We start from the raw sequence: 17422 nt of genomic DNA, 5'->3' as shown, positions 1-17422 counted from the left end.
CCTCATGTGGACCAAAAAAGTCACACAGTGAGGACCAGGGACTCTTATCCAGCTTTTTGTGTTTCTATCTTGAACAAAACATGCAAACACACACACTGGCTGCCAAGAGCCTCAAGGTGACCACATGAATTCATTGCCTCTCGACACAGAAATTACTTCACTTTGATCTGAGAAATACATAGGCACCACACGCTATTGTCTAGGAATGCTTAGGTTTCTCTAGTCAGTGAAAGTTTTACCAAGTCTCGGGACAATGGCACGTTTCAGAAAGACCATAACCTATGGAATAAGCATGAAACTCTCAGGGAAGACCTTCAAATCTGCAAAGGTTCTCTGAGGGACATCACAGTACACCTTTTATTCATGGAACCAAAGACATAAAGTCAGAGCCACACAATGCTGCTCCTCAAGTGACTTCGGGAAGGAACCTAATTCCTACAAATCAGTGATGGCAGCCCGAACAACAGATATTCCACACACACTCACACACACAAAATTAGTGATGTACTCAAAATTATCTTGTATGTGAATTTCGTACATTCTATGGAGTGATTTACATCCGTTAGCATGACCAGAAGTCATGGAACATCACACAGCCTTCTACATTCCATCTGTTTCCACAGTTTTAAAGATAGATTTTGATTCAAGGAGACTTCCGCATGCCTAAGCAGTGGATACATTCAACGAGGGTGAAATAGTTGCTAGTATAAGAACTTATGAGAAACTGCAAGGAAATTAATACATGAAGACACTGCAAATATTAAACACAGACACAAAAACATACATACACAAAAAGAAAGACAGACAGACAGGTAGACACACACACACAACTCACACACACACCCCCAGGAACTTGGCCTGTATTTCAACGCATGTCCAATATTATCTGCAAACCCTGAAATTCTGGCGGGACCTTACTGAGGGGACATTTTAAGCACTTTACAAAGGATCAAACTTAGAAAACCACTTAAAGTGAGATTGGGTCCAGCAGTGTCCTTGGAAGGAACACATACTACCACGATTCTGCCAAGGAATAACTGAAGCCTAATCCAGAGTAGTTGCCTGAAGCCATCACTTGCATTGAAATCACTTCTACCTGGGTCACAATGCACGTACATACATGCATCATGATAACCTGACGTACACTGGCTATATTCAAGGAACGTTGAATCATTCCTCCTCAGACAATTGACTACAGTTGTCCTAGGGAATAGCTACACGGAGAAAAACCCAAAATTGCTGCTTTCCAGGATGCATTTCTGACTGGGATAATTAGGATGAAAGCATCCAACTGACACTGATCCTGGATTACTTTAAACCACACATGCGCCACCACACATAAAAACACCCACAGAATGGCTGTGATCCATGAATATGAACTATTTTGGAGTAAGTGAATTTCTGGGCTTTCATCTAAGAAGAACACCTTTCACCAGAACTCATACTTACGAATACCTGGAAACACTGGTGAACGAGGTGAATGTCTTCAAACCTTCACTGCTCGTGGTTTAATGGACCTGCAGACCAGAGAAGAATTTATGTCAGATCAACAGGTGTCTGTGCTGTGCCTCCATGTAAACTTTTCCTCCCTTGCCAATCCACTAGAACCACACCCTGAGATCACGTGGGCAGGAACAGAAGCAGAAACCAAGGCTGCCTGTACACCACAGCGAAATATAGGCGGCCTGTTCTGCTTGGTGAGTTTACAAGCAGAAACCAAGGCTGCCTTTACACCAGAGCGACTTGCAGGCAGCCTGTTCTGCTTGGTGAGTTGCCTGCCCCAGTGACACAGACACCTATGGCAGGTTTCAGAAACACCATAACCTATGGAAGAAGCATAAAACTCTCAGGCAAGACCTTCAAATCTGCAGAGGTTCTCTGAGGCACATCACAGTACACCTTTCATTCATGGAAACGAAGACATAAAGTCAGAGCCACACCAGGGTGCTCCTCAAGTGACTTCGGGAAGGAACCTAATTTCTACCCAACAGTGATGGCAAACTGAACAACAAATATCCCACACACCCTCACACACACGAAAATAGTGATATACTAACAGTTATCTTGTGTGTGCATTTCTTACATGCTATGGAGTTAATTACAGCTTTGAGCAAGACCAGAAGTCATGGAACATCACACAGCCTTGTTCATTCCATGTGTTTCCCCAGAGGAAATGAAAGATTTTGATTAAAGGAGACTTTTGCATGGCTACGCAGCGGAAACAGTCAAAGAGTGTGAAATAGTTGCGAGTTTGAGAATTTATGACAAGGAGCAAAGAAATTAATACATGAAGATACTACAGGTATTAAACAGACACAAGGACAGACACACATACACAAAGATAAACAGAGAGGTCGACACACAGACACAAACACACACACGCACACACACACACACATACACACACACATACACACACAAACATACACCCAGGAGCACAGCCTGTATTCAAGGCATGTCGAATATTATCTGCAACGGCTGAAATCCTTTTGTTATCCTACTGAGTGGACACTTTCAGCACTTGAGAAAGGATCAAACTTAGAAAAACACGTGAAGTGACATGGGTTCCACCAATGTCCTTGAAGGAAGACATACTACCACCATTATGCCAAGGAACGAGTAAGACTAATCCAGAGTCAGTGCCTGAAGCCATCACTTGAGTTGAAGTCAATTCTAGCAAAGTAACGATGCATGTACATACATGCATCGCGATAGCCTGACTACACTGGCCATATTCAAGGAACAGTGAATCTTTCCTCCTCAGACAATTGATTACAGTTGATCTAGGGAATAACAACGCAGAGAAAAACTCAAAATTACTGTCTTCCAAGTAGCATTCCTGAGTGGCATTATGAGGATCTGATCATCTAATGGATACTGATCCAGGAAATATTTTTAACCACACATGCGCCCCTACACATAAACACACCCACAGAGTGCCTGTGATCCATGAATATTAACGATTTTGGAGTAAGTGAATTACTTACTCCAAAAGTAAATGACTTCTCATCTAAGAAAAGTACCTTTTAGCAGAACCCATTCTTAGGAATACCTACAAACACTGGGGATGAGGTGAATTTCTTGAAACCTTCAATGCCCGTGGTTTAATGGACCCTGCAGACCAGAGAAGAAATTATGTTAGATCAACAAGTGCCTGTGCTGGGCCTCCATGTAACCTTTTCCTCCCTTGACAGTCCACTAGAACCACACCCTGAGATCACGTGGTCATGATTAGCAGCAGAAACCAAGGCTTCCTGGGAGCACAATGACATCCAGGCGGCCTATTATGCTTGGTGAGTTCCTGCGAAACGACGCAGAGGACTATGGACACTAAAAGCTGTGTGGCACAGTCGCTTATGGTAGCTGTGAAGAATGGAACAACTCGAATCTGATATGCTCAGGTCACCCATGTGCTCCTGCCATGCGTGCTCCGTATACCTAGGACCCAAGTAAAAGAGAAGGCTTCCACACAACACAGTGGCTCCTACCTCCAGCTTCTCATGCTTGGCTGGCTGCGCTACCATAGCAACAGGCCATGCAGGAGCTGCCTCAGGATTCTTTATGTTCCAGGGGCTGGGATCCCACTGTGACTTCACAACCAAGTATGTCCTGATTGGTCAGACCACGTAAGCACTGCCTCTAAGGCCCCTCTCCCTGCAGTCTCCAGCCACTTGTGTGGCAGTTTCCTGGCAAGAACTGATCTGGGGATTGCTTTTCTCCTCCATGTTCTCTCCACAGATCATTGAATGTTCAACTGGCATGACATTTCTGTCATGTTCCAAACTACTCCCAATCTGGACCCCACACTTTGGAGGACAGGAAGGATTTCACCTGGTGAGTACAAAAATACCTCAAGCCCCTTGAAGGTAAAGCAGACCAGAAAACTCCCTGAACCTTGCATCAGGCAACTTCCTTCAAAGAACTACATCTCCCATCATCTCGGAGGGGATTCCCTCATGTGGACCAAAAAAGTCACACAGTGAGGACCAGGGACTCTTATCCAGCTTTTTGTGTTCCTATCTTGAACAAAACATGCAAACACACACACTGGCTGCCAAGAGCCTCAAGGTGACCACATGAATTCATTGCCTCTCGACACAGAAATTACTTCACTTTGATCTGAGAAATACATAGGCACCACACGCTATTGTCTAGGAATGCTTAGGTTTCTCTAGTCAGTGAAAGTTTTACCAAGTCTCGGGACAATGGCACGTTTCAGAAAGACCATAACCTATGGAATAAGCATGAAACTCTCAGGGAAGACCTTCAAATCTGCAAAGGTTCTCTGAGGGACATCACAGTACACCTTTCATTCATGAAACCGAAGACATAAAGTCAGAGCCACACAATGCTGCTCCTCAAGTGACTTCGGGAAGGAACCTAATTCCTACAAATCAGTGATGGCAGCCCGAACAACAGATATTCCACACACACTCACACACACAAAATTAGTGATGTACTCAAAATTATCTTGTATGTGAATTTCGTACATTCTATGGAGTGATTTACATCCGTTAGCATGACCAGAAGTCATGGAACATCACACAGCCTTCTACATTCCATCTGTTTCCACAGTTTTAAAGATAGATTTTCATTCAAGGAGACTTCCGCATGCCTAAGCAGTGGATACATTCAACGAGGGTGAAATAGTTGCTAGTATAAGAATTTATGAGAAACTGCAAGGAAATTAATACATGAAGACACCGCAAATATTAAACACAGACACAAAAACAAACATACACAAAAAGAAAGACAGACAGACAGGTAGTCACACACACACAACTCACACACACCCCCCCAGGAACGTGGCCTGTATTTCAATGCATGTCCAATATTATCTGCAAACCCTGAAATTCTGGCGGGACCTTACTGAGGGGACATTTTAAGCACTTTACAAAGGATCAAACTTAGAAAACCACTTAAAGTGAGATTGGGTCCAGCAGTGTCCTTGGAAGGAACACATACTACCACGAATCTGCCAAGGAATAACTGAAGCCTAATCCAGAGTAGTTGCCTGAAGCCATCACTTGCATTGAAATCACTTCTACCTGGGTCACAATGCACGTACATACATGCATCATGATAACCTGACGTACACTGGCTATATTCAAGGAACATTGAACATTCCTCCTCAGACAATTGACTACAGTTGTCCTAGGGAATAGCTACATGGAGAAAAACCCAAAATTGCTGCTTTCCAGGATGCATTTCTGACTGGGATAATTAGGATGAAAGCATCCAACTGACACTGATCCTGGATTACTTTAAACCACACATGCGCCCCCACACATAAAAACACCCACAGAATGGCTGTGATCCATGAATATGAACTATTTTGGAGTAAGTGAATTTCTGGGCTTTCATCTAAGAAGAACACCTTTCACCAGAACTCATACTTACGAATACCTGGAAACACTGGTGAACGAGGTGAATGTCTTCAAACCTTCACTGCTCGTGGTTTAATGGACCTGCAGACCAGAGAAGAATTTATGTCAGATCAACAGGTGCCTGTGCTGTGCCTCCATGTAAACTTTTCCTCCCTTGCCAATCCACTAGAACCACACCCTGAGATCACGTGGGCAGGAACAGAAGCAGAAACCAAGGCTGCCTGTACACCACAGCGAAATATAGGCGGCCTGTTCTGCTTGGTGAGTTTACAAGCAGAAACCAAGGCTGCCTTTACACCAGAGCGACTTGCAGGCAGCCTGTTCTGCTTGGTGAGTTGCCTGCCCCAGTGACACAGACACCTATGGCAGGTTTCAGAAACACCATAACCTATGGAAGAAGCATAAAACTCTCAGGCAAGACCTTCAAATCTGCAGAGGTTCTCTGAGGCACATCACAGTACACCTTTCATTCATGGAAACGAAGACATAAAGTCAGAGCCACACCAGGGTGCTCCTCAAGTGACTTCGGGAAGGAACCTAATTTCTACCCAACAGTGATGGCAAACTGAACAACAAATATCCCACACACCCTCACACACACGAAAATAGTGATATACTAACAGTTATCTTGTGTGTGCATTTCTTACATGCTATGGAGTTAATTACAGCTTTGAGCAAGACCAGAAGTCATGGAACATCACACAGCCTTCTTCATTCCATGTGTTTCCCCAGAGGAAATGAAAGATTTTGATTAAAGGAGACTTTTGCATGGCTACGCAGCGGAAACAGTCAAAGAGTGTGAAATAGTTGCGAGTTTGAGAATTTATGACAAGGAGCAAAGAAATTAATACATGAAGATACTACAGGTATTAAACAGACACAAGGACAGACACACATACACAAAGATAAACAGAGAGGTCGACACACAGACACAAACACACACACGCACACACACACACACATACACACACACATACACACACAAACATACACCCAGGAGCGCAGCCTGTATTCAAGGCATGTCGAATGTTATCTGCAACGGCTGAAATCCTTTCGTTATCCTACTGAGTGGACACTTTCAGCACTTGAGAAAGGATCAAACTTAGAAAAACACGTGAAGTGACATGGGTTCCACCAATGTCCTTGAAGGAAGACATACTACCACCATTATGCCAAGGAACGAGTAAGACTAATCCAGAGTCAGTGCCTGAAGCCATCACTTGAGTTGAAGTCAATTCTAGCAAAGTAACGATGCATGTACATACATGCATCGCGATAGCCTGACTACACTGGCCATATTCAAGGAACAGTGAATCTTTCCTCCTCAGACAATTGATTACAGTTGATCTAGGGAATAACAACGCAGAGAAAAACTCAAAATTACTGTCTTCCAAGTAGCATTTCTGAGTGGCATTATGAGGATCTGATCATCTAATGGATACTGATCCAGGAAATATTTTTAACCACACATGCGCCCCTACACATAAACACACCCACAGAGTGCCTGTGATCCATGAATATTAACGATTTTGGAATAAGTGAATTACTTACTCCAAAAGTAAAAGACTTCTCATCTAAGAAAAGTACCTTTTAGCAGAACGCATTCTTAGGAATACCTACAAACACTGGGGATGAGGTGAATTTCTTGAAACCTTCAATGCCCGTGGTTTAATGGACCCTGCAGACCAGAGAAGAAATTATGTTAGATCAACAAGTGCCTGTGCTGGGCCTCCATGTAACCTTTTCCTCCCTTGACAGTCCACTAGAACCACACCCTGAGATCACGTGGTCAGGATTAGCAGCAGAAACCAAGGCTTCCTGGGAGCACAATGACATCCAGGCGGCCTATTATGCTTGGTGAGTTCCTGCGAAACGACGCAGAGGACTATGGACACTAAAAGCTGTGTGGCACAGTCGCTTATGGTAGCTGTGAAGAATGGAACAACTCGAATCTGATATGCTCAGGTCACCCATGTGCTCCTGCCATGCGTGCCCCGTATACCTAGGACCCAAGTAAAAGAGAAGGCTTCCACACAACACAGTGGCTCCTACCTCCAGCTTCTCATGCTTGGCTGGCTGCGCTACCATAGCAACAGGCCATGCAGGAGCTGCCTCAGGATTCTTTATGTTCCAGGGGCTGGGATCCCACTGTGACTTCACAACCAAGTATGTCCTGATTGGTCAGACCACGTAAGCACTGCCTCTAAGGCCCCTCTCCCTGCAGTCTCCAGCCACTTGTGTGGCAGTTTCCTGGCAAGAACTGATCTGGGGATTGCTTTTCTCCTCCATGTTCTCTCCACAGATCATTGAATGTTCAACTGGCATGACATTTCTGTCATGTTCCAAACTACTCCCAATCTGGACCCCACACTTTGGAGGACAGGAAGGATTTCACCTGGTGAGTACAAAAATACCTCAAGCCCCTTGAAGGTAAAGCAGACCAGAAAACTCCCTGAACCTTGCATCAGGCAACTTCCTTCAAAGAACTACATCTGCCATCATCTCGGAGGGGATTCCCTCATGTGGACCAAAAAAGTCACACAGTGAGGACCAGGGACTCTTATCCAGCTTTTTGTGTTCCTATCTTGAACAAAACATGCAAACACACACACTGGCTGCCAAGAGCCTCAAGGTGACAACAGGAATTCATTTCCTCTCGACACAGAAATTACTTCACTTTGATCTGAGAAATACATAGGCACCACACGCTATTGTCTAGGAATGCTTAGGTTTCTCTAGTCAGTGAAAGTTTTACCAAGTCTCGGGACAATGGCACGTTTCAGAAAGACCATAACCTATGGAATAAGCATGAAACTCTCAGGGAAGACCTTCAAATCTGCAAAGGTTCTCTGAGGGACATCACAGTACACCTTTCATTCATGGAACCGAAGACATAAAGTCAGAGCCACACAATGCTGCTCCTCAAGTGACTTCGGGAAGGAACCTAATTCCTACAAATCAGTGATGGCAGCCCGAACAACAGATATTCCACACACTCACACACACAAAATTAGTGATGTACTCAAAATTATCTTGTATGTGAATTTCGTACATTCTATGGAGTGATTTACATCCGTTAGCATGACCAGAAGTCATGGAACATCACACAGCCTTCTACATTCCATCTGTTTCCACAGTTTAAAAGATAGATTTTGATTCAAGGAGACTTCCGCATGCCTAAGCAGTGGATACATTCAACGAGGGTGAAATAGTTGCTAGTATAAGAATTTATGAGAAACTGCAAGGAAATTAATACATGAAGACACTGCAAATATTAAACACAGACACAAAAACAAACATACACAAAAAGAAAGACAGACAGACAGGTAGACACACACACACAACTCACACACACACCCCCAGGAACTTGGCCTGTATTTCAACGCATGTCCAATATTATCTGCAAACCCTGAAATTCTGGCGGGACCTTACTGAGGGGACATTTTAAGCACTTTACAAAGGATCAAACTTAGAAAACCACTTAAAGTGAGATTGGGTCCAGCAGTGTCCTTGGAAGGAACACATACTACCACGATTCTGCCAAGGAATAACTGAAGCCTAATCCAGAGTAGTTGCCTGAAGCCATCACTTGCATTGAAATCACTTCTACCTGGGTCACAATGCACGTACATACATGCATCATGATAACCTGACGTACACTGGCAATATTCAAGGAACGTTGAATCATTCCTCCTCAGACAATTGACTACAGTTGTCCTACGGAATAGCTACATGGAGAAAAACCCAAAATTGCTGCTTTCCAGGATGCATTTCTGACTGGGATAATTAGGATGAAAGCATCCAACTGACACTGATCCTGGATTACTTTAAACCACACATGCGCCACCACACATAAAAACACCCACAGAATGGCTGTGATCCATGAATATGAACTATTTTGGAGTAAGTGAATTTCTGGGCTTTCATCTAAGAAGAACACCTTTCACCAGAACTCATACTTACGAATACCTGGAAACATTGGTGAACGAGGTGAATGTCTTCAAACCTTCACTGCTCGTGGTTTAATGGACCTGCAGACCAGAGAAGAATTTATGTCAGATCAACAGGTGTCTGTGCTGTGCCTCCATGTAAACTTTTCCTCCCTTGCCAATCCACTAGAACCACACCCTGAGATCACGTGGGCAGGAACAGAAGCAGAAACCAAGGCTGCCTGTACACCACAGCGAAATATAGGCGGCCTGTTCTGCTTGGTGAGTTTACAAGCAGAAACCAAGGCTGCCTTTACACCAGAGCGACTTGCAGGCAGCCTGTTCTGCTTGGTGAGTTGCCTGCCCCAGTGACACAGACACCTCTGGCAGGTTTCAGAAACACCATAACCTATGGAAGAAGCATAAAACTCTCAGGCAAGACCTTCAAATCTGCAGAGGTTCTCTGAGGCACACCACAGTACACCTTTCATTCATGGAAACGAAGACATAAAGTCAGAGCCACACCAGGGTGCTCCTCAAGTGACTTCGGGAAGGAACCTAATTTCTACCCAACAGTGATGGCAAACTGAACAACAAATATCCCACACACCCTCACACACACGAAAATAGTGATATACTAACAGTTATCTTGTGTGTGCATTTCTTACATGCTATGGAGTTAATTACAGCTTTGAGCAAGACCAGAAGTCATGGAACATCACACAGCCTTCTTCATTCCATGTGTTTCCCCAGAGGAAATGAAAGATTTTGATTAAAGGAGACTTTTGCATGGCTACGCAGCGGAAACAGTCAAAGAGTGTGAAATAGTTGCGAGTTTGAGAATTTATGACAAGGAGCAAAGAAATTAATACATGAAGATACTACAGGTATTAAACAGACACAAGGACAGACACACATACACAAAGATAAACAGAGAGGTCGACACACAGACACAAACACACACACGCACACACACACACACATACACACACACATACACACACAAACATACACCCAGGAGCGCAGCCTGTATTCAAGGCATGTCGAATGTTATCTGCAACGGCTGAAATCCTTTCGTTATCCTACTGAGTGGACACTTTCAGCACTTGAGAAAGGATCAAACTTAGAAAAACACGTGAAGTGACATGGGTTCCACCAATGTCCTTGAAGGAAGACATACTACCACCATTATGCCAAGGAACGAGTAAGACTAATCCAGAGTCAGTGCCTGAAGCCATCACTTGAGTTGAAGTCAATTCTAGCAAAGTAACGATGCATGTACATACATGCATCGCGATAGCCTGACTACACTGGCCATATTCAAGGAACAGTGAATCTTTCCTCCTCAGACAATTGATTACAGTTGATCTAGGGAATAACAACGCAGAGAAAAACTCAAAATTACTGTCTTCCAAGTAGCATTCCTGAGTGGCATTATGAGGATCTGATCATCTAATGGATACTGATCCAGGAAATATTTTTAACCACACATGCGCCCCTACACATAAACACACCCACAGAGTGCCTGTGATCCATGAATATTAACGATTTTGGAGTAAGTGAATTACTTACTCCAAAAGTAAAAGACTTCTCATCTAAGAAAAGTACCTTTTAGCAGAACCCATTCTTAGGAATACCTACAAACACTGGGGATGAGGTGAATTTCTTGAAACCTTCAATGCCCGTGGTTTAATGGACCCTGCAGACCAGAGAAGAAATTATGTTAGATCAACAAGTGCCTGTGCTGGGCCTCCATGTAACCTTTTCCTCCCTTGACAGTCCACTAGAACCACACCCTGAGATCACGTGGTCAGGATTAGCAGCAGAAACCAAGGCTTCCTGGGAGCACAATGACATCCAGGCGGCCTATTATGCTTGGTGAGTTCCTGTGAAACGACGCAGAGGACTATGGACACTAAAAGCTGTGTGGCACAGTCGCTTATGGTAGCTGTGAAGAATGGAACAACTCGAATCTGATATGCTCAGGTCACCCATGTGCTCCTGCCATGCGTGCCCCGTATACCTAGGACCCAAGTAAAAGAGAAGGCTTCCACACAACACAGTGGCTCCTACCTCCAGCTTCTCATGCTTGGCTGGCTGCGCTACCATAGCAACAGGCCATGCAGGAGCTGCCTCAGGATTCTTTATGTTCCAGGGGCTGGGATCCCACTGTGACTTCACAACCAAGTATGTCCTGATTGGTCAGACCACGTAAGCACTGCCTCTAAGGCCCCTCTCCCTGCAGTCTCCAGCCACTTGTGTGGCAGTTTCCTGGCAAGAACTGATCTGGGGATTGCTTTTCTCCTCCATGTTCTCTCCACAGATCATTGAATGTTCAACTGGCATGACATTTCTGTCATGTTCCAAACTACTCCCAATCTGGACCCCACACTTTGGAGGACAGGAAGGATTTCACCTGGTGAGTACAAAAATACCTCAAGCCCCTTGAAGGTAAAGCAGACCAGAAAACTCCCTGAACCTTGCATCAGGCAACTTCCTTCAAAGAACTACATCTCCCATCATCTCGGAGGGGATTCCCTCATGTGGACCAAAAAAGTCACACAGTGAGGACCAGGGACTCTTATCCAGCTTTTTGTGTTCCTATCTTGAACAAAACATGCAAACACACACACTGGCTGCCAAGAGCCTCAAGGTGACAACAGGAATTCATTTCCTCTCGACACAGAAATTACTTCACTTTGATCTGAGAAATACATAGGCACCACACGCTATTGTCTAGGAATGCTTAGGTTTCTCTAGTCAGTGAAAGTTTTACCAAGTCTCGGGACAATGGCACGTTTCAGAAAGACCATAACCTATGGAATAAGCATGAAACTCTCAGGGAAGACCTTCAAATCTGCAAAGGTTCTCTGAGGGACATCACAGTACACCTTTCATTCATGGAACCGAAGACATAAAGTCAGAGCCACACAATGCTGCTCCTCAAGTGACTTCGGGAAGGAACCTAATTCCTACAAATCAGTGATGGCAGCCCGAACAACAGATATTCCACACACTCACACACACAAAATTAGTGATGTACTCAAAATTATCTTGTATGTGAATTTCGTACATTCTATGGAGTGATTTACATCCGTTAGCATGACCAGAAGTCATGGAACATCACACAGCCTTCTACATTCCATCTGTTTCCACAGTTTAAAAGATAGATTTTGATTCAAGGAGACTTCCGCATGCCTAAGCAGTGGATACATTCAACGAGGGTGAAATAGTTGCTAGTATAAGAATTTATGAGAAACTGCAAGGAAATTAATACATGAAGACACTGCAAATATTAAACACAGACACAAAAACAAACATACACAAAAAGAAAGACAGACAGACAGGTAGACACACACACACAACTCACACACACACCCCCAGGAACTTGGCCTGTATTTCAACGCATGTCCAATATTATCTGCAAACCCTGAAATTCTGGCGGGACCTTACTGAGGGGACATTTTAAGCACTTTACAAAGGATCAAACTTAGAAAACCACTTAAAGTGAGATTGGGTCCAGCAGTGTCCTTGGAAGGAACACATACTACCACGATTCTGCCAAGGAATAACTGAAGCCTAATCCAGAGTAGTTGCCTGAAGCCATCACTTGCATTGAAATCACTTCTACCTGGGTCACAATGCACGTACATACATGCATCATGATAACCTGACGTACACTGGCAATATTCAAGGAACGTTGAATCATTCCTCCTCAGACAATTGACTACAGTTGTCCTACGGAATAGCTACATGGAGAAAAACCCAAAATTGCTGCTTTCCAGGATGCATTTCTGACTGGGATAATTAGGATGAAAGCATCCAACTGACACTGATCCTGGATTACTTTAAACCACACATGCGCCACCACACATAAAAACACCCACAGAATGGCTGTGATCCATGAATATGAACTATTTTGGAGTAAGTGAATTTCTGGGCTTTCATCTAAGAAGAACACCTTTCACCAGAACTCATACTTACGAATACCTGGAAACATTGGTGAACGAGGTGAATGTCTTCAAACCTTCACTGCTCGTGGTTTAATGGACCTGCAGACCAGAGAAGAATTTATGTCAGATCAACAGGTGTCTGTGCTGTGCCTCCATGTAAACTTTTCCTCCCTTGCCAATCCACTAGAACCACACCCTGAGATCACGTGGGCAGGAACAGAAGCAGAAACCAAGGCTGCCTGTACACCACAGCGAAATATAGGCGGCCTGTTCTGCTTGGTGAGTTTACAAGCAGAAACCAAGGCTGCCTTTACACCAGAGCGACTTGCAGGCAGCCTGTTCTGCTTGGTGAGTTGCCTGCCCCAGTGACACAGACACCTCTGGCAGGTTTCAGAAACACCATAACCTATGGAAGAAGCATAAAACTCTCAGGCAAGACCTTCAAATCTGCAGAGGTTCTCTGAGGCACACCACAGTACACCTTTCATTCATGGAAACGAAGACATAAAGTCAGAGCCACACCAGGGTGCTCCTCAAGTGACTTCGGGAAGGAACCTAATTTCTACCCAACAGTGATGGCAAACTGAACAACAAATATCCCACACACCCTCACACACACGAAAATAGTGATATACTAACAGTTATCTTGTGTGTGCATTTCTTACATGCTATGGAGTTAATTACAGCTTTGAGCAAGACCAGAAGTCATGGAACATCACACAGCCTTCTTCATTCCATGTGTTTCCCCAGAGGAAATGAAAGATTTTGATTAAAGGAGACTTTTGCATGGCTACGCAGCGGAAACAGTCAAAGAGTGTGAAATAGTTGCGAGTTTGAGAATTTATGACAAGGAGCAAAGAAATTAATACATGAAGATACTACAGGTATTAAACAGACACAAGGACAGACACACATACACAAAGATAAACAGAGAGGTCGACACACAGACACAAACACACACACGCACACACACACACACATACACACACACATACACACACAAACATACACCCAGGAGCGCAGCCTGTATTCAAGGCATGTCGAATGTTATCTGCAACGGCTGAAATCCTTTCGTTATCCTACTGAGTGGACACTTTCAGCACTTGAGAAAGGATCAAACTTAGAAAAACACGTGAAGTGACATGGGTTCCACCAATGTCCTTGAAGGAAGACATACTACCACCATTATGCCAAGGAACGAGTAAGACTAATCCAGAGTCAGTGCCTGAAGCCATCACTTGAGTTGAAGTCAATTCTAGCAAAGTAACGATGCATGTACATACATGCATCGCGATAGCCTGACTACACTGGCCATATTCAAGGAACAGTGAATCTTTCCTCCTCAGACAATTGATTACAGTTGATCTAGGGAATAACAACGCAGAGAAAAACTCAAAATTACTGTCTTCCAAGTAGCATTCCTGAGTGGCATTATGAGGATCTGATCATCTAATGGATACTGATCCAGGAAATATTTTTAACCACACATGCGCCCCTACACATAAACACACCCACAGAGTGCCTGTGATCCATGAATATTAACGATTTTGGAGTAAGTGAATTACTTACTCCAAAAGTAAAAGACTTCTCATCTAAGAAAAGTACCTTTTAGCAGAACCCATTCTTAGGAATACCTACAAACACTGGGGATGAGGTGAATTTCTTGAAACCTTCAATGCCCGTGGTTTAATGGACCCTGCAGACCAGAGAAGAAATTATGTTAGATCAACAAGTGCCTGTGCTGGGCCTCCATGTAACCTTTTCCTCCCTTGACAGTCCACTAGAACCACACCCTGAGATCACGTGGTCAGGATTAGCAGCAGAAACCAAGGCTTCCTGGGAGCACAATGACATCCAGGCGGCCTATTATGCTTGGTGAGTTCCTGCGAAACGACGCAGAGGACTATGGACACTAAAAGCTGTGTGGCACAGTCGCTTATGGTAGCTGTGAAGAATGGAACAACTCGAATCTGATATGCTCAGGTCACCCATGTGCTCCTGCCATGCGTGCCCCGTATACCTAGGACCCAAGTAAAAGAGAAGGCTTCCACACAACACAGTGGCTCCTACCTCCAGCTTCTCATGCTTGGCTGGCTGCGCTACCATAGCAACAGGCCATGCAGGAGCTGCCTCAGGATTCTTTATGTTCCAGGGGCTGGGATCCCACTGTGACTTCACAACCAAGTATGTCCTGATTGGTCAGACCACGTAAGCACTGCCTCTAAGGCCCCTCTCCCTGCAGTCTCCAGCCACTTGTGTGGCAGTTTCCTGGCAAGAACTGATCTGGGGATTGCTTTTCTCCTCCATGTTCTCTCCACAGATCATTGAATGTTCAACTGGCATGACATTTCTGTCATGTTCCAAACTACTCCCAATCTGGACCCCACACTTTGGAGGACAGGAAGGATTTCACCTGGTGAGTACAAAAATACCTCAAGCCCCTTGAAGGTAAAGCAGACCAGAAAACTCCCTGAACCTTGCATCAGGCAACTTCCTTCAAAGAACTACATCTCCCATCATCTCGGAGGGGATTCCCTCATGTGGACCAAAAAAGTCACACAGTGAGGACCAGGGACTCTTATCCAGCTTTTTGTGTTCCTATCTTGAACAAAACATGCAAACACACACACTGGCTGCCAAGAGCCTCAAGGTGACCACATGAATTCATTGCCTCTCGACACAGAAATTACTTCACTTTGATCTGAGAAATACATAGGCACCACACGCTATTGTCTAGGAATGCTTAGGTTTCTCTAGTCAGTGAAAGTTTTACCAAGTCTCGGGACAATGGCACGTTTCAGAAAGACCATAACCTATGGAATAAGCATGAAACTCTCAGGGAAGACCTTCAAATCTGCAAAGGTTCTCTGAGGGACATCACAGTACACCTTTCATTCATGGAACCGAAGACATAAAGTCAGAGCCACACAATGCTGCTCCTCAAGTGACTTCGGGAAGGAACCTAATTCCTACAAATCAGTGATGGCAGCCCGAACAACAGATATTCCACACACACTCACACACACAAAATTAGTGGTGTACTCAAAATTATCTTGTATGTGAATTTCGTACATTCTATGGAGTGATTTACATCCGTTAGCATGACCAGAAGTCATGGAACATCACACAGCCTTCTACATTCCATCTGTTTCCACAGTTTTAAAGATAGATTTTCATTCAAGGAGACTTCCGCATGCCTAAGCAGTGGATACATTCAACGAGGGTGAAATAGTTGCTAGTATAAGAATTTATGAGAAACTGCAAGGAAATTAATACATGAAGACACCGCAAATATTAAACACAGACACAAAAACAAACATACACAAAAAGAAAGACAGACAGACAGGTAGTCACACACACACAACTCACACACACCCCCCCAGGAACTTGGCCTGTATTTCAATGCATGTCCAATATTATCTGCAAACCCTGAAATTCTGGCGGGACCTTACTGAGGGGACATTTTAAGCACTTTACAAAGGATCAAACTTAGAAAACCACTTAAAGTGAGATTGGGTCCAGCAGTGTCCTTGGAAGGAACACATACTACCACGAATCTGCCAAGGAATAACTGAAGCCTAATCCAGAGTAGTTGCCTGAAGCCATCACTTGCATTGAAATCACTTCTACCTGGGTCACAATGCACGTACATACATGCATCATGATAACCTGACGTACACTGGCTATATTCAAGGAACATTGAACATTCCTCCTCAGACAATTGACTACAGTTGTCCTAGGGAATAGCTACATGGAGAAAAACCCAAAATTGCTGCTTTCCAGGATGCATTTCTGACTGGGATAATTAGGATGAAAGCATCCAACTGACACTGATCCTGGATTACTTTAAACCACACATGCGCCCCCACACATAAAAACACCCACAGAATGGCTGTGATCCATGAATATGAACTATTTTGGAGTAAGTGAATTTCTGGGCTTTCATCTAAGAAGAACACCTTTCACCAGAACTCATACTTACGAATACCTGGAAACACTGGTGAACGAGGTGAATGTCTTCAAACCTTCACTGCTCGTGGTTTAATGGACCTGCAGACCAGAGAAGAATTTATGTCAGATCAACAGGTGCCTGTGCTGTGCCTCCATGTAAACTTTTCCTCCCTTGCCAATCCACTAGAACCACACCCTGAGA

Source organism: Castor canadensis, chromosome 8, assembly GCF_047511655.1.
Source record: "Castor canadensis chromosome 8, mCasCan1.hap1v2, whole genome shotgun sequence".
NCBI lineage: Eukaryota > Metazoa > Chordata > Mammalia > Rodentia > Castoridae > Castor > Castor canadensis.
This window is presented reverse-complemented; position numbering follows the sequence as displayed.